Source organism: Erythrolamprus reginae, chromosome 8 (genome assembly GCF_031021105.1).
Source record: "Erythrolamprus reginae isolate rEryReg1 chromosome 8, rEryReg1.hap1, whole genome shotgun sequence".
Classification (NCBI taxonomy): domain Eukaryota; kingdom Metazoa; phylum Chordata; class Lepidosauria; order Squamata; family Dipsadidae; genus Erythrolamprus; species Erythrolamprus reginae.
In genome coordinates, this window is record NC_091957.1 from 30,957,221 (window position 1) to 30,983,196 (window position 25,976).

Below are 25,976 nucleotides of genomic sequence, written 5' to 3' on the forward strand. Positions count from 1 at the left end.
CAACTTTGAAACTGAACAATCAAAAACCTGATCTGCTTTAAGAAAACATGCAGAACCACAGATAATGTTCACACAGTGGGCTAAAGAATAACATGCTTTGCTTTTGTTCTGATGTGGTTTGTGAATCCAACCACTACGGTCTGGTTAAATTAGAGTTTTTAGTACTTTAGGTCAATCCAATCCGCCCTTACTCAACACATCATAGTTAACGAAGTTACAATTTTAAGTGGCACGAAGCCCAGCCAAACTCAAGTTGTATTTTTTAATGAAAGGATTTATAATGGGAAAATAATATTTAGGATAGACTCAAAAAAGATTTTGCTACATTTGTGTGTCTTTGTTGTGTTATGAGGTTGAGATTCTTTCTCTCTGGCATGTTTTGGTTCCTCGGAAAAATATGCAAGTGATACACAGATTGTTAAAAAAGAAGTATATTGGAATTTACGTCTTTTTTAACAATCTGTGTATCACTTGCATATTTTTCTGAGGAACCAAAATATGCCAGAGAGAGAAAAAATCTCAACCTCATACCAACAACTTCACCCAAAGGAATAGAAAAATGTGCAATAGCTCAGCAATAGTAAAGATAATTCTAGTTCATGTGTCTACTTTGAAGTTGTTTGCTCACATTGGGGTATGCACAAGACTGCATTTTGATATTTTCTGTCCTGTTAAGTCAAGGTAGTCCTTCACTTAAGACTACAGTTTAGCCCAACATTTATATAGTTCAGGTATTTCTTAAGTGAGTTTTGTCCCTTTCTTGCCATAGATAATAAGTGAATCACTGCAGTTGATAAGTTAGTTACCTGGTTGTTAATGAAGCTGGCTTTCCCATTGACTTTGTGAAGTGAGAAAAGGACTTTGGGACACAGAACCATCGTAAATACGAACCCATTGCCATGCATCTGGATTTTGAACACATGATCATCGGGATACTTCAAATGTCTTAACTGTGAAAATTTATTTATTTATTTGAATTTGTATGAAGGACTCTGGGCGACTCACAACCAAAAAAATAAAAAATAAAACATACAATGCAATAGTAAATTAAAACTTAAATTAAAATTGATCATGCGTCTTGTTTCAGTGCCATTGTAACTTTGGACAGTCACTAAATGAATTATCATAAATTGAGGACTAACTGTAGTCTCCTGCAATCAAAAAACCAGGAATCTGCTAGCACCTTTTGTAACTTAACAAACTTGATTGAAAGGCATCTGTACTGGTGCAGTGGTTAGAATGCAGTACTGCAGGCTACTTCTGCTGCCTGCCTGCTGCAATTTGGCAGATTGAAACCCACCATGCTCAGGGTTGACTCAGCCTTCCATCCTTCCGAGCAGGTAAAGTGAGGACCCAAGATTGTTGGGGACAATAGGCTGACTCTGTAAACTGCTTAGAAAGGGCTGTAAAAAAAAAAGCACCATGAAGCAGTATATAAATGTAAGTGCTATTGCTATCCCCTCTGGTCAGCTTGCAGTCTTTTAATAAAAAGCGTCAGTTGTAAAAAATATTACCAGCCGCCTGATTTTTGAAAACAGTCCTAAGCACACAGACGCAGCAGGAGATTGTGTACTCATTCATGAGAGGAGCTAAATTGAAGTCACACACACACACACACACACACACACACATTCTGGTCAAGCATAATGTGCAAATCTATTCCATGCTGAGTCTGGGATCACAAATAAAACTGGATTACTAACTCCAGTAACTACTAACTGCCCAATTCCTTTTCTTTGAGTGTAGAATAGTGGCTCAATGTATAGCTTACCAGGTCCTGTGAAGCTACTCAACTAATTTTACCACCTTATCATATATTTTCTTTTCAAAATTAAATGACCTACTGCCAATTCAATAATGATTTTTAATCCAAAGTTTATCGAAGGTGAAAGTTCTCTCCCAAAAGAATGGATGTCTTCTTTAGAATCACTACTGATTCCCCAGCAACCCTCTCTCTGGTTTAAGAGGAGTAGAAGTCACTCTTTCTCTTGGGTGGAAATGGGGGGTTTTATGGAAGTCGGGAATTTTGGCTCATTTTCTGCAGTCTTCTCAGCCTCCCTAAGTTGTGCTCATTGGTGAACTATAACAAAAGAGAAGAATAGAGAGAGAGAAAGGAAAAAAATGACTGGGCAGAAGGAAAGAAAGGGAAGGAAAAGGAAAGGATAAGGGAGCAAAGAAAGGAAGGAAGGGATGAGGAAGGAAGGAAGGAAGGTGAGAAAGAAAGGAAGGAAGGAGAGGAGGAAACAAAGGAAGGAAGGAAAGAAGGAAAGGAAGGTGGGAAGGAAGGAAAGGAAAGGAAGGAAGAGAGGAAAGGAAGGAAGAAAAGGAAGGTAGGAAGGAAAGGAAGAAAGAAAGGAAGGAAGGAAGAAAATGAAGGTAGGAAGGAAAGGAAGAAAGGAAAGGAAGGATGGAAGGGAGGAAAAGAAAGGAAGGAAAGAAAGAAAGAAAAAAGAAAGAAAGAAAAGGAAGGAAGGAAGCTCTCTCTACTCTTAGTTCATCACCTTCCTACTCCACCATCAGTTCATCTCTAACCTCCTCAGGCAGGCTGGGGAATTGAGCCATGAAGTAATGTTTTTTTTAAAAAGGACAGAAGGAGGAAGGAAAAAGAAAGAAAAGATGGAGAGAGAGAGAGAAAGAAAGAAAGGATATAAGAAAAGGAGGGGAAAAGAGAGGAAGGAAGGAAGAGGGAGAAAAGAATCCAGAAAAGAAGAGGCAGGAACGAGAAAGGCAGGCAAGAGAAAGGAAGGAAGGAGGATGAAAGAGGCGGAGAACGAGGCTGCGCTCACCTGCCCAGGCAATACCGAGCGACGCGTCTCTCTCGCTCTCTCCGGCCAGCCGCCTCGTCCTCTGCTCGCCCGGCGCCTTTCCCGGAGAGCCGGCACGGCTCGGGCTGCCTCTCGCCTCGCCTCTCTGGCCACGGGCCGCCCGAGCACAGCTGCAGCTCCTCCGGAACCGGCGCGCACTCGCCCGCAGGGGGCAGAGATATAGCGGCGCGGAGGCGCCCACGCCCCTTCTCCGGCCGCGGTGGGGTTTCCAGAGTGTGGGGGGAGGAGGAGGAGGTAGAGGAGGAGGAGGAGGGACACCTGCATCGGCCTGCCGAGGCGCTCCGACGGCCCGGCTCCTCCCAACCCCGGGGTTGGCCCATCTGCCGGCGCGGCCCTCTGGCTGTGCGCCTTCTCACGCGACGCTTGGCTGGTGAACGGTAACAAGAGTTGGAAGGGGCCCTAGGAGGTCATCTAGTCCAACCCTGCGTGAGAGCTGCACAAGGGATCCGAACCGTTCAATTGCCCACCTTTCTGATCCGACAAGCTCTGAATGTCTGAATGGTCAAACATCTGGCAACTCCAAAGCTCAACCAACATATGCTCTGTCCTACACATTGGCAAAAAGAATCAGAACACCCAATACAGGTTGAACAAACAAGACCTAGCAGACAACCCTCACTCCGTAAAAGACCTTGGAATACTCATATCAAATGACCTAAGTGCCAAAGCCCACAACAACAACATTGCCAAAAAGGTTTCAAAAGTTGTTAACTTAATACTATTTAGTTTCTGCTCTGGTAATCTCACACTACTAACCAGAATGTACAAAACTTTCGCCAGGCTAATCCTTGAATACAACTCAAATGTCTGGAACCCACACTGCATTTTGGACATTAATACATTAGAAAGTGTCCAGAGATACTTCACTAGAAGAGCCCTCCAGTCTCAACAAACTACTCTAAGCAAACTAGGTTTACAATCCTAGGTTCAGAAAGCGAAGGAATGACGTCGTATTAAACATGAGCTAAGCATAGCCCATAAAGTCATCTGCTACAACGTCCATCCTGTCAGCGACTACTTCAGCTTCAAGCACAACAATACACAAGGACACAACAGATACAAATTCAAAGTAAACTGCTCTAAACGCGACTGTAGGAAATACGACTTCAGTAACTGAGTAACTGATGCATGGAACTCACTACCTGGCTCTGTAGTATCATCACCTAACCTCCAAAACTTTACCCTTAGATTATCTACTGTTGACCTCTCCCGATTCCTAAGAGGTCAGTAAGGGGCATGAATAAGTACACCAGGGTGCCTTCCGTCCCCTCTACTTATTTTTTTCTCTCTCTCACTAGTATCATATATGTAAACATTGTTATCACTTTTTATACCACCAATACGTACTTGACAAAAATAAATAAATAAAAATAGAAAAAAATAGCCACTGAGCCACCTGAGGGGCTGCTGCGCTGCCTTCCGCCACCTGCCCATCCAAAGCCCCTCGAATTTCACCTGTCTCCAGAGACTCTGCTCCCCCAAGCAAAGGGGATGGGCTTCCCCCCAAGGCAATCTTTTGGCTGGAGGTCCTAACAAAGTCCCCAGATGAAAACCAATAGCGGGTTGCTACCGTTGCAATAGCAGACTATGAACCAGTAGCAGCTACCAGATTGTGCAATTTGCACATGCCAGTGGCTGTCCTATGAGTGCTGCCATCTTTTTTCATATTTTTGTCTTCATGCGCATGCACAGTAGCAAAATCTCGTAAGGGGACATACGCGTACATGAGATTTTGGTGATTTTTTGGTTCTGCGCATGCGTGGAAGCAAAAAATCACCAAAATCTCACACTTGTTCATGTCCCTGTTCAAGATTTCAGCACATTTTTGCTTCCTGTACATGTACAGAAGCAAAACATGCTGGGGACGCGCACATTTAGCACGCACACGCATGCAACACAGCCGAAGCTGCATGCACAGCACACCGAAAGCAGCAGTAGTAGCAATCCACCCCTGGGGAAAACCTTTATTTATTAATTAAATTTATTTATTAAATTTATATGCCACCCCTCTCCAAAGACTCGCTGGGTTCAAGCTTCCGACACCCATTCTGGGCTGGAAAAATAACCTTAGACCTAGAGGGTCTGGAGGAAGAGCGGTAACCAAGGCAACAGTAAGATAAAATTAATCAGGTTTCCACTAAAGAAAAAAATTGAGTTGAGAAAGCATCTTGGACACGATCCTCCTTTTATGAAGATACAGGAAGGGGGGGGGGAGGAGATGGACTTGCAAGATTTTGTTACTGTAACTACAAATAAAAAAGTATAATGATTTTGCAGGTACAGTGGTACTTCTACCTAAGAATGTCTCTACTTACGAACATTTCTAGATAAGAACTGGATGTTCAAGATTTTTTTTCCCTCTTCTCAAGAATCATTTTTTACTTACAAACCTGAGTCTCTGAAACTGTAACTGGAAAAGGCGGGGAGAAGCCTCTGTGGGGCCTCTCTAGGAATCTCCTGGGAGGAAACAGGGCCAGAAAAGGCGGGGAGAAGCCTCTGTGGGGCCTCTCTAGGAATCTCCTGGGAGGAAACAGGGCCAGAAAAGGCGGGGAGAAGCCTCTGTGGGGCCTCTCTAGGAATCTCCTGGGAGGAAATAGGGCCAGAAAAGGTGGGGAGAAGCCTTTGTGGGGCCTCTCTAGGAATCTCCTGGGAGGAAACAGGGCCGGAAAAGGCGGGAAGAAGCCTCAGTGGGGCCTCTCTAGGAATCTCCTGGGAGGAAACAGGGCCGGAAAAGGTGGGGAGAAGCCTCCCTGGGGCCTCTCTAGGAATTTCCTGAGAGGAAACAGGGCCTCCACCCTCCCTGTTGTTTCCCCAATTGCACACATTATTTGCTTTTACATTGATTCCTATAGGAAAAATTGCTTCTTCTTACAAACTTTTCTACTTAGGAATCTGGTCATGGAACGAATTAAGTTCATAAGTAGAGGTACCATTGTATTTGGTTCTTAAGTTTGAGCTGCACTGCAGGGCTGACAGCCCCCTCTCCATTTCTTTGTAGTCATCTAGTCCAACCCCCTGCCCAAGCAGGCGACTCTACATCTGCTATGAAGAACTTTCTGCGTATCACCGTCCTTCTATCTGCAAGATCTACCTCTCTGGCATAGAACATAGAATCATGGGGCATGAAGACACCTTGAAAAAAAGGTGTTGAGTTTTTCATGCCCACTGTAGCACTGAGGCAGCAACACGATGTCTGGAGTAACTCTAAAACATGTCAACCTGCAGGAGCCCTTGCAGCCTTTCTCAAAAGTCAGGTAAACTAAAGGTGCCTGAATAGGTGGACATAGTCAAACTAGCCAAGCACAAAGAACTGGCTCTCTGTCTGTCTGTCTGTCTGTCTACCTACCTACCTATCTATCTACCTATCTATCTAGTCAAGTACGTATTGGTAGTATACAAAGATATAACAATGTTTATATTATTATTATTATTATTATTATTATTATTATTATTATTATTATTATTATTATTATTAATTAGATTTATATGCCGCCCCTCTCCATAGACATGATATACATGATATTGATACTAACAATGGAGAAACTTGAGGACAGGGACAGTAAGCATGCTGGTGCACTTATGCACGCTCCTTATTGGCCTCTTAGGAATCGGGAGAGGTCAACAGTGGAAATTCTAAAGGGCATTTATTATGGAAGAGGGTTTAAAGCATACATGAAAATTGATATGGAGGAGATTTTGAGAAAATTGAAACATTATGATCTAATTAATTTGATGTGATTAAGAATAGTAACAGCCTAAAATGTATATTGGCTAACAGTTTTTTAAAAATTTCTTATCATATAAGGAATTGGAAAAATTATTTTTTGGTTCAGATGTCAAATGGTAAGGAGGTGGCATTGGTTAATCTATGTATACTGAAATTGCAAAAATGATATATTGTAATGTAATTTAAAATTAATGGCATCTAAAATTAATGGCCATCTACACGTGATTGGAGAAGAAAAAATAATAATTTTTTTACACCCCTCCTCCCCCCCCCCCAAAAAAGTGGACAGTCTAAGGGTAAAGATTTGGGGGTTAGGTGATGAGACTACAGAATCAGGTAGTGAGTTCCATGCATTAACTACTTGGTTGCTAAAGTCGTATTTCCTACAGTTGAGTTTGGAACGGTTTACTTTGAGTTTGTATCTGTTGTGTGCTCGTGTGTGATTTTATTGTTCTCTGAACTTGGTTGTTTTCTTGCAGATGTTTTATTACCTTATCAGTACTAGGCTGCTGATGATAGCACTGATCTTACCTATTTTGGGTAATGAAACATTTGCAAGAAAACAACCAAGCTCAGAAAGCACCAAGGACTAAGTTCTTTTCCTTCTATGGTTCTCCCCTACTCCACAAACCCCACAGCCTTCTGGCTGTGGTGACTGGCTAATGAAACATTTCCAAGGAAACAACCAAGCTCAGAGAGTGGCTGAGCCCAGCTGAAGAAGAGTTCATATTTATATTACAAGGGTTATCCAGAAAATAAGGTTATAAGGCACGTAGCTCTCGCAGGGAATGTTTGCGGGGGTAGTTGGTATTACTGTTGTGTAGCGGGAAGCCAGCAGAAGAGAACAGGCAGTGCCAGGGGTCAGTAGATCATCAACTGACATTGTGGTGAAGGTTAGAGATGAGCGTCCTCATTCCATATCCCTGTAAGTGCTAAGGGCATGATAGCTTCTGTGATGGGTGCCCAAAATGTGTGCACGATGGCTGCCCAAGGTTATGTTTGTAAGTATGTTTGTATGTTTATCTCTGTTTTGTTTTGTTTTTCATTATTAAAATTTAATTTTTTTAAAAAAAAGAAAGCTTCTGTAAAGGGCACCCAAGTGGTTAGAGTGCAGTATTGCAGCTAATTCTGCTGACAGTCCGATTCTCAGCAGCTCAAGGCTGACTCGGCCTTCCACCCTTCTGAGGTCAGTAAACTAATGGCATGAGTGTTGCTGCGTTAGGTGCCCAAGATTTTTCTTGCCAATTGCTGAGTTTCGAATTGCAGATCAGTCGATGATCTACTGACCCCTGGCACTGCTCGTTCTCTTCCTCTGGTCTCCCACTACATGATAGTAATACCAACTTCCCTCGCGATCATTCTCTGCGAGAGCTACGTGCCTTGTAACCTTACTTTCCGGATAACCCTCCTGCTACACGATAGTAATACCCAGCGATGGACTACCAAAATTTTTTACTACCACACTGTGGGCTTGGCTTATGCATTTTGTTTCAATATCTTTCAGTGCAAATTGGGTGCTCTGGGGTGGAGCTCCATTTTTGCTACCCCACTGCGTTCCTCCCTGTCCGGGCAGCATCCCACCCCTGATTATCTACTATATAAAGTATATGTACACACATGCATGCACAGGAAATAAAAGGAAAAAAAATCAAAATTTTGCTACCGGTACCATGAACATTCCCCGCAAGAGCTACATGCCTTGTAACCTTACTTTCCAGATAACCCTCATAGTACTGAAGATGAAAGTAATTTCACAACCATAAGAACAGAACGGGAGGTCTCAACAGTGCTAACTCAACATGGCCAGCTGGGAGTGGCCTTGTCTCCTTGGAATCCTTGCTACCAATTCGCTGCCATTGTCTCTTTACAGGACCTGTCAACCCCATTCCCACCCCCTTGCTTCCCAAAGCTGCCATTATTTTCAGAGCAAGACACTGCTCAAACATTAGACAAGTGTGGCTGTAAAAAGAAAAATATGTGCAGGGTGGAAGGGGCTTCCCAATTTGACATCTCATCCCCCACTTGCGCCCCCCCCATGCAGCCCTGCCAATCACTACTCCCCTCTGACAATCCACAGGCTTGCCTGCTTGGCTCTTTATCCGGTGCCCGCACTGAATTATCTCCTCAGTGAATTCATGATGTTGAAATGTCCTGTAAAGAGATGGCAGCAGCGAGGGCTCCGAGATAGTGAGAAAGACTGCCCCCAACTGGCCATGTCGGAAAGTACACCAAGAGACCTTATGAATAGAGACAGTTAATGATGACCTTGATGCATCTCTATCTTTGCCCCAGGCTTTTTGAGAACTTCTGCAGCAATAACAGATCCTTTGATGCATTCACCACTCTTGCATTGTCTGGTCAGTAAATATAAAGCTGGGAAATAATTGAGCTTGGCCTGAAGCCAGCATAAGCTTAATTTCTTGGGATCCCAGCAATTAACTAAAGCCTCCAGAGCTTGATTAACTCTGGCATGGCTCAGCAGGAGGTCACTGATGTGAAGGGCCAAAGGAAGGAGGAGCCAGACTAGGACTCGTCTCGCTTTTCCATACATTTCATTCACATCTTTTAATGGCACCCGAACCATCACGCTGATGTTATGGATCGGTGGCGAATTTGGAGTTAAGCATTGCCCATTTCACAATAAATGTTGTGTGGCCATTTTTGTTAATGCTCAAAACAACAGCTCAGAGACTTAACAGTGTGATTCTCATTTCCAAAATCGATGCGTGTAGGAATACTATCTCAGTTGTTAATTATAAAGTTTCTTTTGTATTCTGAATCAGGTCCCTGTTCTTACCCAAGCCAATTGTTTTATATCTTAGTCCTCATAAGTAATACAGGAATAGTAATAGAGATATACACTGTATTTGTTTGTTTGTTTGTTTGTTTGTTTGTCCGTCCATCCATCCATCCATCCATCCATCCATTCATTCATTCGACTTCTATGCCACCCAATCCTGAAGGACTCAGGGTGGCTTACAAAATAATATAATACAAATACAAAAAGATACAGAGGAATAAAAAGAAGTCGAATATAATATCTAAAACTAAAATCCTGTAATAAAAATCCATTTGTATAAAAACAATCATAATCACATGCATACAGATCATTCATATAGTTTGGCCATGAAAGATGTACAATTCATGGTCCCCCAGGCCTGTTATAGAGCACTGCATACCAAGACAACTAGACACAAGAATACTTTTTCCCCGAATGCCGTCACTCTGCTAAACAAATAATTCCCTCAACACTGTCAAACTATTTACGAAGTCTGCACTACTATTACTACTAGTTTTTTTCTCAGAATTCCTATCAACCATCTCCTCCCACTTATGATTGTATGACTGTAACTTGTTGCTTGTATCCTTAAGACTTTTATTAATATTGATTGTTTCCTCATTGCTTTTATGACCTCTATAATCATTAAGTGTTGCACCTCATGATTCTTATCTTTTCTTTTATGTACATTGAGAGCATCTGCACCAAAGACAAATTCCTTGTGTGTCCAATCACACTTGGCCAATAAAGAATTCTATTCTATTCTGTTCTCTTCTCTTCTATCCTATTCTAATCTTTTGAGCAGGGAGTTGAACTCGAAGACCTCCAAGATCCCTTCCAACTCTGTTACTCTGTTAATCCCAAGGTTCGTAATCTCAACACATCGGGATTGTGTCCCTTAAAGATGCTAAGAAAGAGCAAGGGCTGGAAAATATTGTCCTCATTCTGAATTAGTACAATATGAAAAGATTGCAACATCACTGCATTTTCCTTTTTGATCCATAACATCCTGGAATGTAATTTTCTGGACGAAGAAGATGCTTAAGTCAAGTGCCTCAATTATTGTGTTTTTTCACCAACTGCCTGTACCGTGTTTGCTAATGTTCAAACAGGAGGTCCTCTAATCCAATCCACATGGCCAATGTAGGCTTTCCAAGGCTTGCATTTACCATCTGTTAAAAACCACGTTTCAGGCCACTTTCACCACCTTTTCAAAGCCAATGTCCTCTGCTGCATTCAATGCTGGGACATTTTTTTCTCTTAATATCTAACAGGAATCTTTTTTCCCCCTACAGTTTCCAACCAATATTTTCGTACTCGCTTTGGATGGAGCTTCAAGATAATTTGGAAGGCCACCACCAATACTCCTCCAAATTATTCTTCTCCTTGACAGAGATTGCACTAGAACCGTTACCTAGCAAAAGGGGTTGAAACTTTTTTTAAAGTCCAGAGTAAGGTAGTCCTTGATTTATGACCACAATTGAACTCAAAATTTATGTTGCTAGGTGAGACATTTTTTAAGTGAGCTTGGCCCCATTTTATGATATTTCTTGCTAAAGTTGTTAAGTGAATCACTGCAGTTAAGTTGTAACAGAGTTGATTATGTGCCATCAAAGTATTTTTCAAGCAATGGATTCTCTTCATCATATTTTAAAATAGTTTTTAATATTGTAAGCAGTCCAGATGAATGGCTAATAAATTTTACAAATAAAGAAACAAACAATCTGTCCCTAATCTGGGACTTCCAGATCATCCAACACGTGAGACTTTCAAAAGGAGATTGGACTGCCATATGTCAGAAGTGGTGTACGAACTCCTGCTTAAGCAGGGGGTTGGACTAGATGACCTATGAGGTCCCTTCCAACTCTAGTAATCTGTAACCCTTTTTCTTATTCCTGAAAGTAGTAATATGGCAAAGGTTGGCATAAGTACCATAAACTAGTGGTTCTAAACCTTTTCTTCACCACAGACCTCCTTTAAATACCTATTGGAGCCACTGACCATGGACCCCCAAGATTTAACTGAAGATTTAAATCATAATATTTTTTAAAGTATTTGCAGACTCCCTGTGATGACATCATGGTCCCCCGGGGATCTGCAGATCACCGGTTGAGAATCACTATCCAAACCCTTTCCCCAAATAGATTGTGGTCCTCCTCAAAGCTTCCTTTACTCCTGGATTTTGTAGAATGGCAGATTTTATTTACACCATATCCAACTTTCTTCTTCAAATCTGGTGGCCAGAGCAGAGTATCCTATGTGCCAGCAGCTCAGAACAAAATTAGTTCAAGCAACCGAAGACTTTTTTTAGGTCCCACCAGCTCAGAATTGCAAAATAAGTTTCTCAACCTAATGAAAAAATGTCCCAAGAAAAAGGCTGAAAAAAAATGTTCCTCATTGCCACTTGCTACACTGGTCCCAGAAACATGCCTCTTTGGGAGCAAGAACATTTCATCACATCTATTGGACATGATTTTTCCAGCAGCTATCACGGAAACAGGAAACCATTATTTAGACCAGATCTGAACATTTGAAGAAAATGATTTAAAACTTTTACTCTTAGGTCAAAGAACCCTGTAGCTCACTATGCATGATCACCCCAAAGAAGACATTAATATGACATGTTCTCTTAACAATAACAACAACAGAGTTGGGAAGGATGTTGGAGGTCTTCTAGTCCAACCCCCTGCTTAGACAGGAAACCCTACACTACATCTGTTATCCAACATCTGATTAATTGTTCTAACTGTCAGGAATTTTCTCTTTACTTCTAAGTTACTTCTCTCCTTATTTAGTTTCCACCCATTGCTTCTTGTTCTACGCTCAGTTGCTTTGGAGAATAGGTTGACTCCTTCTTCTTTATGGCAGCCCCTGAGATATTGGAACCCTGCTATCATGCCTCCCCTGATCCTTCTTTTCATTAAACTAGCTATGCCCAGTTGCTGCAACCATTCTTCATATGTTTTAGCCTTCAGTCCCCTAATCATCTTTGTTGCTCTTCTCTGCACTCTTTCTAGAGTCTCAACATCCTTTTTGCATCGTGGTGACCAAAACTGAATGCAGTATTCCAAGTGTGGCCTTACCAGGGCCTTATAAAGTGATATCAACACTTCATGTGATCTTGATTCTTTCCCTCTCTTAATGCAGCCTAGAACTGTATTGGGTTTTTTGGCTGCTGCTGCACACTGCTGGCTCATATTTAAATGGTTGTCCACTACAAGATCCCTCTCACAGTTACTACAACATATACTGTACCTGTGCATTTTGTTTTTCTTGCCCAAATGCAGAACCTTACTTTTTTCACCATTGAATTTCATTTTGTTAGATAGCACTCATTGTTCAGGTTTGTCAAGATTCTTCTGTACCTATCTTCTGGAGTGTTGGTTTTCCTGCCAGTTTAGTGTCATCTGCAAATTTGATGAGTTCCCCATCTATTCCCTCGTCCATGTCATTGATGAAGATATTGAAGAGTACTGGGACTAAAACAGAGCCTTGGGGTACTCCACTGCATACATCCCTCCATGTAGATGTCCATTGAGCACTACACGTTGAGTGTGGTTGGTTAGCCAGTTTTGAATCCATCTGGTGGTTTTGCATTTTTCTACTTTATTTAGTAGTAGGTTACGGTCTGTCAAAACCCTTCTGAAATCCAAGTAAACCACATTGACAGTATTCCCCTGGTCCACTAATTTTGTCACTTTGTCAAAGAATGCAATAAGATTAGTCTGCATGATCTGTATTTGACAAACCCATGCTGGCTTTTGGTTATTCCTTTGTTTGCTTATAGATGTTCGTTGATTCGTTGCTTATCTTTTTTAAAATCTTCCCTGGCATTGAGGTCAGGCTGACAGGTCTGTAGTTTCCTGGATCTGGTGGTTTTTTTGTTTTTTGTTCGCTTTTCTTGAAGATGGGAACCACATCAGCTCTTTTCCAGTCATCTGGAAATCTACCTGTCATGAGGACATAATGTGCCACAAACAGCTTTGAGTTAATTTTTAATTGCCACAAATGAAGACTAAGGGTTAGTCTTAATTCATGGCAAAAATACGGACATGTGCATGCCCTTGCCTTTTTCTGTTCCTGTATTCCTTAGGCCTGAGAGAGGGACTAGCCCAATGTCACCCAGTTGACATTTTGTTTAAGGCAGGATTAGAATTTATAGCCTTTCAGCTTCTATCTTGTGCCTTTCATTGCTTACCCAACCTGGCTCTGAAATATGAGTTCTAACCTGGTTGCAATATTCCTTACGTTCTATCGCCTTCTTCAATCTGGTGCCCCCCGCCCCCAGATCACACCTTCTGGAATGTCACATCCTACATGGCTTAGGACCAGATTACTTATGGGACCGTCTCCTGCCTCATGTATCCCAGTGGCTGTTCAGGTTCCCACAGGGTTGGCCTTCTTCAGGTCCCATCAACCAAACAATGTCGCCTGGCGGGTGCTGAAGGAAGAGCCTTCTTTGTGGCAGCCCCGGCCCTTTGGAATCAACTACCTCCAGAGATTCGCACTGCTCCCACCCTCCTGACTTTTCATAAGGTTTTAAAAACTAACTTTTGCTGGCAGGCTTGGGGTTGTTGAGCACTGGCATCTTGCTCTGGCCGAATGTATGATTGTGATAAATAAATGTGGATGAATTGTTTTAATAATTGGGATTTAGATTAGATTTTAAGATTTTAACTTACAAGTTCTATTTGTATTTATTCCTGTTTGTAAATCACCCTGAGTCTACGGAGAAGGGCGACCTAGAAATCCAAATAAATAAATAATAAATAAATAATAATAATAAATGTCCTGGATTTGGGGACCTTTAGAGTTGCAGTCCCAGTTATCCAGAAGGGATCTCCTTGTCCTTTTCATCTTACAAAGCATCTGGTTTTTGAATGGAGTCCTGGAGGGCAATAGAGTTTTACGGGAATTCAGTGGGGATTGAACGGGAAACCTCAACTCCAGTAATGTTGCATTTTAAAAATGTCCTGGTTATTTGGAATATTTGTCATTCCTATTCACCCTCCCTCTTCTTTTATTGAATGCCTTTTATTCCAGCTGGTTGTCATTGAATGTTTCCATATTTTCTCTTCCCTTCTCCATCCTTTATTCCTTTTGGGCCATCAGTTGTTAGCCAGGATGATTTTTAACAATAACATCCTGAGAGTTTTTCCATGTTTATACATAAATCAGGAATGGAAAATAAAGGATCCCGAAGGACAGGACATCTGAGGACATTCTCCTAAATCACATTCAAAGCCCTGATGTTTGGGGATAATCAATGAAATATGTTTATTTTCCCCTCCCAGCGATTGGCAAGAGAAATGAGGATTTGGAGAAACTCACCTAATTAAAAACCCCATCCAGGCTGCCAGAAAGAGAGACTTTTTTTCCCAAAGGTTGGACTGTGAATACCTTACAGGCTTCATTCTTGTAAAGCGTGATGAAGCCAGCTGACTCAGCTCATTCTACCTCTGGAATCGTGGATATAGCAAGAGAAGCATTATACCTGCCTGCTTATATAGGTTGAAGACAATGCCAAGTCTTTTAACTAGGTTGGTTGAAACAGAAGGAAACATTCCATGGACCTTTAAGACTAGGGAGAAAATGGTCTCCCTCCATGCTTGCAATAACATGTTTTTAAATAAAAAGTTTTTTAATTTTTTTTCTCCAAAATGGCCATTTATGCATCGATACATATACCTTAAAACCATATCAACAAGGTAATAAATATAAAACTGGAATACCCATCACTGCAATGGAATTGCTTAACCCTCAATACACTTGTACTATAAACAATACGGAAATCACCGATCCCTCCATTTTTCTTGGATCAGCTGCAAATAACTCTTAATTCATTCTTTAACTCAAGAGCCTCATTCATACCTTTTAGAAAATGATCTTGTTAGTTTGGGGTCAGCGGAAAAAAGACAATATTATAGCTGAACTTCAACAGTTTAATCAAGAATATCATTTATGGTACAATTGTTTTAATCCTATTTAATCCTATATATGGTGAGTAGAATCTGAGACCAAGCTACAAGAAACAAATTGGAATCACTTTATAATATGTAAATAGATACTTTGCTCTTGGGTTAAAATGGTTTATACAAGAAACACCCCCGATTTGGTGGTGGGGTATGAATGTTTGTCTGGTGGTGGGCACAATACACAAAACACTTGTTTTATATTGTGTGAGTCTTTATATTGTAAAAAATCAATAAAAAACATATCAATAACATACATACTTGTGCATTTTCTTGATACAATCAAGCAAAAATAAATATCCTATTTTGCACCTACTTTTTATTATCATTTATCAGTCTGTACATCTTCTTTTCCATTACACTCCCCTCCCCCCATCTCCATCTCTTCCATCTACCTTTTTACTCCTTCTCTCCCTTTCTACTTTCTCCTTTACCTTATAAACTTTCCCGAATGATTATAATCAGTAGTGGGTTGTTACCAGTGAAGGGCTACCAAATTTTTTACTACCACACTGTGGGTGTGGCTTATGCAGAACGCCCGGCATTTTCTTTCAACATCTTTCAGTGCAAATTGGGTGCTCTGGGGTGGAGCTCCATTTTCGCTACCCCACTGCGTTCCCTCCCGTCCGGGCAGCAGCCCACCTCTGGTTGTTACCAGTATGGTAGAGGATGGCGCACTGGTAGCTTGCATGTACACATCCCAGCATATTTTTGCTTTGCGCGCACATGCAGAAGTAAAATCTCATGACGGGACACGCAAGAGATTTCGGTGGTTTTTTACTTCTATGCATGTGCGGAAGCAAAAAATCACCCTAATCTCTCTCATGCGCATGTCCCCTCTCAAGATTTCAGCATGTTTTTTCTTTCTGCACATATGCAAGAGAACCACATGCAAGAGAATCAAAGCCGCACCTAGTGGCAGTAATGGGAATCCAGCCCTGGTTATAATCGCAGTGCTTATTATATTTATGATTGATAAAATATCTCCATATGTATTTAACCTGTCGGTGTCTAGTCCTGCCTTAGGTGTGAAATGCAACTGGGTGATTTTGGGGCAATTACTAGAAGACTGAGTTCTAACTTCACCTTAGACACGGAAGTCTTGTAGGAGACATTGGGCCAATTGCTAGGAGACAATGAGCTTTAGTCCTGCTTTAGGCAGGAAAGTCTACTAGGTGACATTGAACCAATGGCTCCATCTTTGCGGATTCCACTTATCGGGATTCTTGTGAGAAACATAGGAGGAGATGTAGGCGCCCATGTGAGAAACATAGGAGGAGATGTAGGCACCTGTGTGAGAAACATAGGAGATGTAGGCGCCCGCGTGAGAAACAAAGAAGGAGATTTAGGCACCCGCGTGAGAAACATAGGAGGAGATGTAGGCACCCACGTGAGAAACATAGAAGGAGAACTATTAGAACAAATATCTAATAAATTACAAAATGATAGGCTGGATATTGAAAGATAACATGATTAGCTGGTGTAAAAATTTTGGAAAAGAAATAAATTTGGAAACATGGTAAAAGGTATGGATATATAACTGGAAAATAACAAAATCAATTTCTTTTAAAGAAACCAAATTAAGATGTTTTACAGATGGCATCTTCCACCATCTTGGATTTCAAAGATGTTCCCAAATACTTCTCCAATTTGTTGGAAATGTAAAAAAGAAATCGGTACATATATTCACATATGGTGGACCTGCCCTAAAGTTAAGATCTTCTGGAACAAGGTAGAAAAATGATTAAAGGAAATTACGAATAAGAAGATTAAAAAACCTCCAGAATTCTTCCTACTAGGCATTTGTGATACCAAATATAAAAAAGAACTATATTATTTAATAATTCATATCTTAGTAGTGGCAAGAATTGCATTTGCGCAAAAATGGAAAGAAAAGGAAATACCAAAAGATGAAGATGTATTTTAAAAAATTATGGAATGTGCAGAATTAGATATGATGACGAGATGGTTAAATAATCAAATGGAAACAGTTCTATAAAATTTGGGAGAAAGTATATAATTGGTGGAATGTTAAAAAAGACTATTAATAATGTATAAATAAATTTTATAACATTTGAATTTATTAAATTGAATAAATGATATATTGTAATTTTAATGATAAGCTATTAACCTTATTAATGGATTTCAATTATTTTAATTATAACAAACAGGTTGAAGTAGATGTTATAGTATATAGTATATTAAGAAATTTAAAGGATAAGGCTGTCTGCTTGATTAATTGATTTTAATTATTTTAATTATATTATTAACATAGAAATAAAGAAGTAGATTCTAAATTGTATTATTATATAGTATAGTATATTAAGAAAATTTGAGTATAAGTTTTTTTGTTTAATTAACTAATTTCAATTATTTCAATTATATTATTAAAATGAAAATATAGAAGTAGATGTTATATTTATTTATTTATTACTTAGATTTGTATGCCGCCCCTCTCCGAAGACTCGGGGCGGCTCACAACACGTGGAAACAAATCATAAATAATCTAACAAATTTAAAATTAAAAGATTTAAAAGACCCCATATACTAACAGACATACACACAAGCATACCATATATAAATTAAACATGCCCAGGGGAAGATGTTTCAGTTCCCCCATGCCTGACGGCAAAGGTGGGTTTTAAGGAGTTTACGGAAGGCAGGAAGAGTAGGGGCAGTTCTAATCTCCGGGGGGAATTGGTTCCAGAGGGCCGGTGCCGCCACAGAGAAGGCTCTTCCCCTGGGGCCCGCCAACCGACATTGTTTAGTTGACGGGACCCGGAGAAGGCCCACTCTGTGGGACCTGATCGGTCGCTGGGATTCGTGCGGCAGGAGGCAGTCTCGGAGATATTATAGTAGTATATTAAGAAATCTTATAGAAAAGTTTTTAGTATATTCAAATTGATTTTAATTATTTAAATTACAATGTCAAAATGGAAATACCGAAGTAAATGTTATAATATAGTAGTACTGTATACCATAAATTATTTTTCTGTATTGATCTAAATCACAATTAGACTTTTCTTTTTGGTATTAGCAAGACTTCTATGCCTAGCGGAACAATGGTAGCTCCTTTAAACGTTAAATGTTGTTTGTATTGTTTGTCTTAAAGAAAAAACAATAAAAATATTTTTTTTTAAAAGAGAAACATAGGAGGAGATGTAGGCGCCTGCATGAGAAACATAGGAGATGTAGGTGCCCATGTGAGTTACATAGGAGATGTAGGCGCCTGCATGAGAAACATAGGAGATGTAGGCGCCTGCATGAGAAACATAGGAGGAGATGTAGGTGCCCGTGACACATCTACATGTCTGTGCGTGATTTTGGTAGCTGCCTAGGTGCAGTAGCAGAACTGCAATGGACTCCGCTTGCACTCAGAGCTACGGGGGCGAGCACACGTCACCGTTCCACCTTAGCAGCCCACCTCTGCATGACCAATATCAATTAAGAGAACAAGGTAGAAAAAACAGAAGCCAGATTTCCTCATTCTGTTACTCAGCTTCCCACTCAGATGTAGAAAACACTCTCTTTTTTAGGCACCATGACACCATCTGTGCCTAAAGGGAAAACATCATTGAGGAAAAGATTGAAGAAATTCTCAAGCATCCCGAGAATGCGGTAAAATAACAGGAGCGTCTTCTGCAGAGGGAGAGAAACCCACGGCAAATGCGCAAGACCAATTCTGGCACTCCGTTAATGGGAGCTGACTGGGAAAGCGGCCAGGCTCCTAATATGCAGCTTTCCCTCCTGCACATTACAAGAAGGAAATTCCATTTTCGAAAGAAATCTTCTGATAGTGGGTTGCCAAGCATGAATACCTGATGTAGGCTGGACACTAAAGCATGGAGGGTTTCTGTGTCCTTCTTTCCCAAATAACTCAAGATTTATTTATTTATTGGATTTGTATGCCGCCCCTCTCCGCAGACTCGGGCGAGCGTGTACTTCTTTCCTTCTATTTTCCCCTGAACAATCTTGTGAGGTGGGCTGAGAGACAGGAACTGGCCCAAGGTCATCCAAGCTGGCTTTCATGACTGGGTGGGATTTGAACTCACAATGTCTTGCTTTCTAGCCTGGTGTCTTAACTGCTAGACCAGTGATGGTGAACCTTTTTTCCCTCAGGCACCAAAAGTGTGTGTACGCGTGCTATCATGCACGTGTGAGTGCCTATATCTGTGCTTCAATCCCTGTGGAGGTAAAAACGGCCTCCCCCACCCCTGCAGAGGCCATCGGAAGGCTGGAAACAGCCCATTCTCCAACTTTTGGTGGGCCTAGTTGGCCCATTTTTCACCCTCACCAGGCTCCAGAGGCTTCTCCCACCCCCCACCCCCCCGAGGCTCCCTGGGTGCTGAAAATGCCCGTCCAGAGTCTTCATGTGAGCTGAAAATCAGATGGCTGGCACACCCATGTGCACTGGAGCTGAGCTAGGCCACAGCTTGCGTGCCATAGGTCCACCGTCAATGTGCTAGACCAAACTGACTCTCTTTCTCTTTTATCTGGATTTAGGCAACCCTAATCTAGGTGACCTCTGTATTACATACCCTTAAAACAACTTAATGAAAGCCACAGCATTCAGAAGCATAGTTCCTCACATTGTATTGGATTAGTGAATGCTGCCTATGCTATGATAACCAGAATGTAGAAGAAACCATGGTTTGATGGAGCAGGAATTGGAATAAAGACTTAAGCATAGATGGGGGTTGAGAGACACCATTGCTACCTTACCTGATGTTAGGTGCTGCAGAAGTCAAAAGCCCATATTCTATTTTGCAACCAAGATTTAGCCTTTTGTCTTAGTGGCTGTCATACCTTCATTGTAATGACATTTTTCCTTTCTCTTTGCTTTAACACACCCATCAGTCAAAACGTAATGAAACCATTAACCATTTAATGTAACGGAAAAGGCAGCCAAGACTTGGAGGAAAAATCATGGGGAACCCCCTAAATGATTGGATTTTTTTAGCAATGTAGAAATCTGACTTTGTCCTGCCAGGTTGTTTGTCCATTCAAACTGAGGTTAGAGCTGTCAGTAAATGGATGATAGCAAAGCTGCTTATAGCTGCTTACAGGTAGTCCTCGACTAACAACCATTAGTGACTGTTCTGATTCACAGGCCTCTGGAAAATTCCAATCTCTGAATTCACTTATTTATTAATAAAAACCTCACTCTTTATTCAAAATCAAGCATACATGAATAAAAATGCAGGGTTAAAACAGCACAGAAGCAAATACTATCTCTTTTTGAGCCAACTTTGATCTATGTCTGAGAAGAGTGCCAGAAACTCATTCTTCATCTACATTCCTGAGATAAAGCCCCAGTCAGTTTACTGAAACAGGTCTACTTACCCAAAGTCTTTTATAACACAGTGTCCACTGTTCTGTTTTTTGCAACAGAAATCATGGTTTTAAAACTTTGTTCCAGCACAACCTCAGTTTCATGTCTCTTCCACACCCCATTTCCCACAATCCCATTCCTTTATAATGCCTGGAAATGACACCACACCCCAAAGAGGCTAAGACTGTAAGCTAATACTTTTTACTATGTAATTCCTCTCGCCTACTGAGCAATCTTCTATAGCGAGGGTCAATCTACTGGATTTCCCCTCTTATGTCTTCCTCATCCTCTGACTGGGACCACTCCCCCATTGTCACATTAGCCCCCTCTAGTGGTTCCTCAGGCTCACTCAGGTCACTTTCTCCCTCACCCTCACTCTGTGCATCAGCTGGCAACCCCTGTGGCCCTGGGTACCCAGAGGGGCCTGGCTTATCCTCCTCAGAATCTGACATGACCTGAGGTGGACAACGAACACTCACAACACCGACCATTCAAAGTTACAACAGCATTGAAAAGGGACTCGCAACCATTTTTCACCCCTATACCCATCGCAGGATCCCCAAGTCGTGTGATCAAAATTCAAATGCTTGGCAACTATTTGCATTTATGGGGTCAATAAAGGGTCCACGGGTGATCATCTTTTGCAGCCTCCTGACAAGTCAATGGGGAAGCCAGATTCACTTAACAACCATGTTACTAACTGTTGTGGTTGGCTCTGGCCCAGCTCCTGCCCCAAGGAATATGGAGGTGGATGTGGGGGAAACATTCACATGCCACAGGCCTGTTTTACTTCTGATAGAATCTCCTGACGAAGACTCCTCTGACAAAGGAAGCGTGAGTAGCAGGGAAGGGGGGAGTTTGGCAGACAGCCCAGGAGGAGATCAATCATCCTTATCATCCCTGGATTCTGAACAAGAACTTATGACAGATCCACACATGTATAGAGTGATGCATAGGAGAGAACAACTGAAGGATTATTACAGGAGATAAGTGAGGCCACCTGTGATTGGGTGGGGCTACTGTAATTAGTGCTACAGATAAAAAGAACAGTGTGCTGGTTTAGCCTTGTGGAAGTTTATCTGATTCATAATTCGTCAAGATCATGGTTTTGCTGTTTCCCTGTTCAAGGCTGTGTGTGGACTTTCTGGACTTTGGACTCAATTTCCCAGTTACTGGGTGAGAAATTGGATTGCATTTACCCTGTGCCTTGTGTGTACCAGAAAATCCCTTTGACATTTAAAAAGGGAGTTTTGTCTGCTTTTCTGTTGATAAAGACTTTTGGTTTTCCTTCTATCGTGTGGTGTGTGTCTTTCTGGACTAATTACCCTGTAATTACGGGCGGTTGGGACATGCCGGCAGAACACTAACTTAACAACTGTAGCCATTCACTTGATTTCTTAACTTTAAAAGGATTTCTGTGAATTAATGCAGGTGAAATGAAGGTCTTAAGCTCTTTGAAGCTAGCTTTATTCCAAATGTTTCTCTTCTACTAAGCAAGGCTTGAGTCTTTCAAGGGTCCTTTACAGCTGCAGAAATCAGGTTTCAAAATGACTGAAATTCAGCTTGAATTATTTTAGAAATGTATGCCAGTGAGACTTGGACTGCATGCAGAAGACATGCTAGGCAATTGAACCAGTTCCACATGACCTGCCTCCGTAGAATTCTGAGGATCCAGTGGCAGGATAAGGTACCAGACACAGAAATCCTCTCCGACCCTCTGGAATCAACTTCCCCCAAAGATCTCCACCCTATTGGTCTTCTGGAAAGCCGTTAAGACCTGTCTTTTTCAGCAAGCATGGAAATAAGATTGACTGCAAGTATGTATGTTTTTTTAAATGATATTATTGTTTTTTTATTGCATTATTGATTTTATTTCATATTTTTATTGATTTCTATTGCTGTTGTATTTATGATTGTTGTTAGCTGCTCTGAGTCTGTTTTGAAGTGTGCAGCATATATATTCAACAAACAAACAAGTAAGTCCTATTGATAGTACTATTGCACATTTGCCCATCCTCCTTTGGGTGCATCAGAATGTGTAAAGGAATTAATTTGAAGAAAATGCTAATTAAGGCTACCCTACCACATATTCTGACCAGCTGGGTGGGGTGGTGGAGTTAGGAGGCAGGCGAGGAATGAAAGGGGGGAAGGCTAAGAAAAATCTTACAGCCCCCAGCAGCATCTTCTGCCACTTACAACAATGAAATAAGCTCAGGGACATGACCGCAGAGGTGGGCTGCTAAGGTGGAACGGTGACGTTTGCTCGTTCCCCTGGCTCTGAGTGCTAGCGGAGTCCAGCGCAATTCTGCTACAGCACCTGGGCAGGCCACCAGAGCAGGCTTGCCATCAATTCCCACCCTGCTAACGAAAGCCCAGACATGCTGGGCAGGCCATGTTTCACGGATGCCAGACCATCGGATCCAAGGGTGGGCTACTGCCCAGACAGGGGGGAATGCAGTGGAGTAGCAAAAATGGAGCTCCACCCCAGAGCACTCAATTTGCACTCAAAGATGTTGAAAGAAAATGCATAAGCCACGCCCACAGTGTGGCAGTAAACTTTTTGGTAACCCTTCACTGATCGCATCCCTAAACAGCTCCTCTATGGTGAACGAGGAAAGCGATCACATGGGAACAAAGGAAGCGATACAAAGACACGTTGACAGCCTCCTTCAAGTCCCTCGGTATCGACACCACCTCCTGGGAAACCCTGGCACAAGATCCACCCACATGGCGCATGCTGATCCACCAAGGCTGCCAGACATCTGAGGCCAGAAGAACATTCATAGCAGAAGGGAAGCGAGCACTCCGCCAAGCCAGAGCTGCAAATGCTGCGACAATGGTGCCCACACATTTCTGCCCAACATGTGGCAGAACATTTCATGCCTGTATAGGCCTTACCAGCCACCTGCGGACACATCGCGTACAGCCCACAACCCATTAGATGTCAAGGTCCTCTTCGGACATGATGAATGATTATCATCATCAACAGCTGCAAAGATCAGGTTTTCAGAATGACTAAAATTCAGCTTCAGTTATTTTAGAAACGGGCTGGGAGGTTGGGGTGTCTGCTGGGTGGAGTAGGAGCGACTTATTTGCCAAGTTCACTTACTCCAGAGCAGTTTATAATAAGAACTAAAAAAAGGAAAGAGCTCCTGGCACCCAAAGCTCCTTTTAATCATCTATTTAACAGCATGTTGCTGGGTTAGCAAATGCAAATGGATCAGCAATGCAAATTGACTACATACACAATGTAGTTTAAATACATAAACAATGTATTTAAAAGTGTACAAACCAACCTACCAAAACCCCCATACCATTTCCATTATTCCTTAAACTTGTACTGTACTTGGGCCCTTGGCTGCCCTCTCTTTTCATCACAAGAGAGAAGACTGACCCCTAGTGGAGGAAACTCTGCATTACACATTTGAGATTTTTGACCAAAAGAAAAAACAAAAAGAAATAATCCCGGGCTGGAGAGGACAACCAGATGTTCTCAGGAAGAGGTTTTTTTAATATTGAGGTAGACAATCAAATGTGGCCACTAAATCATTGAGGTTATGAACATCAGCCTGAGAGAACAATTTCTCTTTTTGGCAGTATTTGGCAGATGTTGGCTGGGGTATTCTGGGAGCTGAAGTCCACATGTCTAAGCCAACAATATCAGGAAACACTGCTTCATGGTAAGATTACAAGATTTGGACAGCAGAACTGCAGGTGTCCATTAGGTGGCAGAAGCAATAAGGTGCTTCTGTACCTCTATGCTGCCATCTACTGCCTGGCAGGAATTCTGCAGCCCAGATCCACTAACTCGAAATACCAAGAGTCCAGGACAGATTTCTCTCTTGCAAATCTTTTTCTTTCTTTCTTTCTTTCTTTCTTTCTTTCTTTCTTTCTTTCTTTCTTTCTTTCTTTCTTTCTTTCTTTCTTTCTTTCTTTCTTTTGTATGCCACCCCTCTCCGAGGACTCGGAGCGGCTCACAACAAGAAACAGTACAAATCCAATACTTAAAACAAATTAAAACCCTTAATATAAAAACAATCATACATCTCATACAGATCATACATAAAGCGGAAATGGCTCAGGGGAATCAATTTCCCCATGCCTGATGACAGAGGTGGGTTTTGAGGAGTTTGCAAAAGGCAAGGAGGGTGGGGGCAGTCCTAATCTCTGGGGGGAGTTGATTCCAGAGGGTCGGGGCTGCCACAGAGAAGGCTCTTCCCCTGGGTCCCACCAGACGACATTGTTTCATCGACGGGACCCGGAGAAGGCCAACTCTGTGGGACCTAACCGGTCGCTGGGATTCGTGTGGCAGAAGGCGGCCCCGGAGATATTCTGGTCCGATGCCACGAAGGGCTTTATAGGTTATAACCAACACTTTGAATTGTGACCGGAAACTGATCAGCAACCAATAGACTGCGGAGTGCTGGTGTGACATGGGCATACCTGGAGAAGCCCATGATTGCTGTTGCAGCTGCATTCTGCACAATCTGAAGTTTCCAAACACTCTTCAGAGGTAGCCCCATGTAGAGAGCATTACAGTAGTCGAACCTCAAGGTGATGAGGGCATGAGTGACTGTGAGCAGTGAGTCCCAGTCCAGGTAGTCCCGGTCCAGGTGAGCAGTGAGTCCCGGTCCACCTGGGCAAACACCCCCCTCGCCACAGCTGAAAGATGGTTCTCTAATGTAAGCTGTGGATTGAGGAGGACGCCCAAGTAGCGGACCCTCTCTGAGGGGGTCAGTAATTCCCCCCCCGGGTAATGGATGAACAGATGAGATTGTCCTTGGGAGGCAAAACCCACAGCCACTCCGTCTTATCAGGTTTGTGTTTGAGTCTGTTGACACCCATCCTAACAGCCTCCAGGCACCGGCACATCACTTCCACTGCTTCGTTGACTTCGGTTGGGTTGACAAAAAGAATTATTATTGACCATACCAATTGTGGAATTCTGAGAGTCCACCTATCTTGAGGTTTGAGAAACACTGATTTTAAAGTATGTCTAGGGCTGTGATGACCACTTATGGCATGTGTGATCACAGGTGGCTCGCAAAGCCATATTGGAGGGCACATGAGGTGTTGCCATATATCATCTCCAGCACGCATGTGTGTCCTGGCCAGATGATTTTTGGCCTTGGGAAAGGCCATTTTACCCTCCAGAGGCTTCAGGGAAGCTTCCCTGAAGCCCCGGAGTATGAAAAACAGCCCAACGGGCAAACAGGAAATTTGGAAAACAGACTTTTGGTTTGTCCATTGTGCTATTTTTTGGACTCCGGGGTTTCAGGAAGCTTCCATGAAAACTCTGGAGTGCATAAAACAACAAAATGGGCAAACTGGAAGTCCGTTT

The 25,976-nt window shown here is 42.0% G+C and overlaps 1 protein-coding gene across 8 annotated transcripts in view; it reads right to left on the reverse strand.

Annotated features, from left to right (window-relative positions):
- The window catches only part of CHRDL1 (chordin like 1), an 88,098-nt gene that overhangs the window by 58,112 nt on the left and 4,010 nt on the right, over positions 1–25,976 (reverse strand). For 5 of the 8 annotated variants that reach the window (XM_070759561.1, XM_070759559.1, XM_070759562.1 and 2 more), the window contains exon 1: positions 2,787–3,023. The exons of 1 other annotated variant lie outside the window; for it this stretch is intronic. The gene's annotated coding sequence lies outside the window, so the exon portion shown is untranslated. Of the gene's footprint in view, positions 1–2,786; positions 3,024–20,646; positions 20,914–25,976 lie in introns of those variants that run through there. 2 more of the 8 variants (XM_070759560.1, XM_070759557.1) reach the window with 2 other exon arrangements.